Genomic DNA, 3335 nt, shown 5'->3' on the forward strand with positions numbered 1-3335 from the left:
TCTTATTCAAATATTTTTAATTTGTGTAACAATTGGACCACGCGCTCGATAGTACTTAAGGTTACTATGCATGCACCTTCAGGGGTGTCTCGCGTGCAAGCGATGTAGCGCGTCCGGTTTAAAATGTCGATATCTAAACCCCTATATCAAATTAAAGCTTATAGGACTGGCTATCAGACTATACCAAAAATTTTGAAAAAAAATAAATTGGTGAATTTTTCACGACTTCTAAAGGCGAGCGCCCGAATCACCTTTTGAACGTTACATGTCAAAGCGAATTTTGAATGCGCGCATAAAAATCAACAAATTTCAATCACCCAAAAAGAAAATAGTCAGGCACAGGCGCAACGAAGTAGGAACATGCGGTAATATATATTACTCTAGGCTAAATAGAAGTTGAGGCCAAAAATACCAATAAAGAAAAAAATAACACTTTTTTTTCGGGAGTGAAAAGACATCGACCGTTGGTTAAATAAATGAAATATTGACAAGGAGTAATATTTACCTGACGCCAATTTTATTTTTTTAAACAACAGCTATTTATAACTATTTAGTCTCTGAATAAGCTTCCGCTACTTCTGGATTGTCTGACATCGTCATATTTTCGAATCCTTTTGAGAGGTTTTTAACTGCTTTGGTCGGGAAAGAGAGAGCAAGAACACTTAACGACAACAGGGTCGTGATCCAACATGTGTGTCGCTTCGGCTGCATTGGTGCCCTCCATTGTCTTTGATTCGCACGTTAATCTTTTAATGATCTTCTTTGGTCAGATCACTGTTTGAATTATCCTTATCTGTAAATAAAATGGGTTTCGCCGTCCAAGACACTTGCAAGACCACCCTACGTGGAAAATAAATAAGTTGTCCTTGTAAGGTATAAACCTAGACGATTCTTTCTGTTTCTCTTGTGATCTAGCGGCTCGTCTCGTAGAGTGAGACGATCATATCCCTGGGGAGTTCGAAATCCAGTGCATCAAAATTGAAATCGCCATCAATGATATAAAAACTTATTTCCATCTTCGTCAATACTTGATCAAGAAATGAAAGCAGAATTTGGCAAACACTGCGTTTTTGTTCTATCTTTATCTTGTAAGGCGCGTAATATGAAACTACCAGTATGTCAGCTTCCGGATTCTGTTTAGGCCTTAGCCTAACCATTGAAATTCTGCAGAGCACGGCCCGTTCGCTGAAGAGTTTTTCCTTCCACTCTTTCCATCAATCTCTTTATTTCTGTGTCTATCGCCCTAAGTCCGTCGCTTGGGCCATGGAAGTGTTGGCTGTCCCATATTACTGCAGTCTCCTTTTCGTTGACAACGAAATCGTCGCCCTCTGGAACAGCTTCTAGGTCAAATTTTCCTGGTAGTTCTTAGCAGAATATTGTACCGGACGCAAAAGCACGACGCAGTATGATCGAAAGCAAATCCTCCGTTTCTCTGCAGTTCCCTTTCCCTTGGCGGGACCGTTCATGTTAATTGTCATGATGAACGATGATGAATTCTCCGATCGTTTAAGACGTCCTTCTTGAATCGATTTCTTTAAGTCCTCCGCGATCTGTTCCCTATCATCACCTGCTAATACCCGCTTTATAGCTTTGCTTAAAGGTCCGTCAGATATTGTTGGATCTTCCATTACTGTTAATGTTTTGGTGCGGCTTTCGATTCAAATGCAAGGCTTCTTGCTAAGAACGAGTCAGTCTTGTTTGCGATCCCTTCTACGTATAAACATAAATCGCTACCCGACAGCATTCAGGATCCACTAAACTTACTGTGCAAAGCGACCACGACTGTTAGACAGAAAATAAGTGGTTTTCTTGTTACCACGTCTTGGAAACAACTATTATCTCTTTTCGTCTTAAGTCTTTATCTCCTACCTAGAATAAGACTAGAGACTCATTTTTGTCCCCGCATCATAGGTAGTAAAAGTCAAAGCGTAACGTTTTATTTTGGTGGCATTAACCAACCTTAAATAGAAAGAAATGAATAGAGGGGGTAAGTTTCTAAAGAAACCTGTTGCTGCGTCGGTGGGGAAGTATAACAAGGTTATTTTTGGTTTGATCAACTAAGTTGATTAGTGCAAATTGGTCACCGTAAAGTTTCAAAGCTGAAGTTTCGAGCGTTTGCCCTTCGCCATTCGCTCTCGTCTAAAATTACTTGAGAAATTTGTGTGGCCATGGGTTTGGGGCCACCCCCTGCATTAAGGGGCCTCACGGGGTCGAACCGCTGACCATAGAGGTCACTCGAGATTGTTAGCTTATTTTCGACCTCGTCCTTCATCTGAAATTCAGTTAGGCAACATAATATATCTTCACTGGATGATAAATAGGGAAAGACTTTTTTGAGCGCCCCCTCCGACAAAACACAAATAGAAGAGAGGAAATTCTAACATAGCGTATGTGCACGCGAAACTTACCAAGAACCAAGAACTAGATATAAAATAACTTGACAAATCAATGTGCACTTGGATTTTAATTTAAGGCGTAAACAATTAAACTAGAAGAGATACAAAGAGCTCCTCATTTTAACATCTTTTTCTTTCTCATACTTTAGCGAAGCCTACAAAAGCATTTCTATTTTCAGTTTTGGTAATATATTGTATGTGTTTTCAGCACCCAATATTTCGTCATGATAGAGGGCCTATAGTTTATCAGTAATTCTGTTATTTGTTACCTTTTGCTTTATAAAAAAAAAAATGCTAAGAGTTGGTACTTACTCTTTCAATTCCTATAAGAGACCCAAATTTTAAAATTAAATTTGGCCACTTCATAATAGGCGGAGTACTCATTTTATCAGGTTCAGGGCTTTTTCCGAGGGTAGGTAAATCATTTACGAAAATAATATAATAACGTTGTAAAGAGATTGTAAAAAAAAGTAAAAGATTGCAATGCTTATGTACACATCAATTGTCTGATTGTTTAGACAAATTTTAGACGATGTTCAACAAAACGGCGTTCTAAACCATCTTCACTTCAGCCAAATAATTTATCTGAACAATAACTTTCGTGAACAGTGTCAAGAGGGTCGAAAGGAGATAGTGGAAAGAACGTTTATTTTATTACATCGATCCATTTGAAGGGAATGCCTGAGGCCCACTGATTGCGTGAAACCATGGTTTCGGTTAGACTTCTTGTAAATAACCGACCCAATAAGTCCACCTTTTCGCATAGATTTACAGACCCTGTGTGCCCCTTATCAAAGGAAGTCACGCTCGTAACGCAATGGTCGTTCTAACCGACCAGTCCTAGGATTAACCACTACACTCCTAAGATCTAATAATCTATTCTCCCCACAGCTTGTTATCAGGAGAAGTTACATTTTGATCCCTTCGGGCAGTTTGGAG

At 39.2% G+C, this 3335-nt stretch overlaps 1 pseudogene; it reads right to left on the reverse strand.

The window, feature by feature from the left end:
* Positions 1 to 615: 615 nt before the first annotated feature.
* LOC148719862 (uncharacterized) lies at positions 616 to 1758 on the reverse strand (annotated as a pseudogene).
* Positions 1759 to 3335: the final 1577 nt, after the last annotated feature.

This window comes from Stylophora pistillata, chromosome 11 (genome assembly GCF_964205215.1).
Source record: "Stylophora pistillata chromosome 11, jaStyPist1.2, whole genome shotgun sequence".
NCBI classification, from domain to species: Eukaryota; Metazoa; Cnidaria; class Anthozoa; order Scleractinia; family Pocilloporidae; genus Stylophora; species Stylophora pistillata.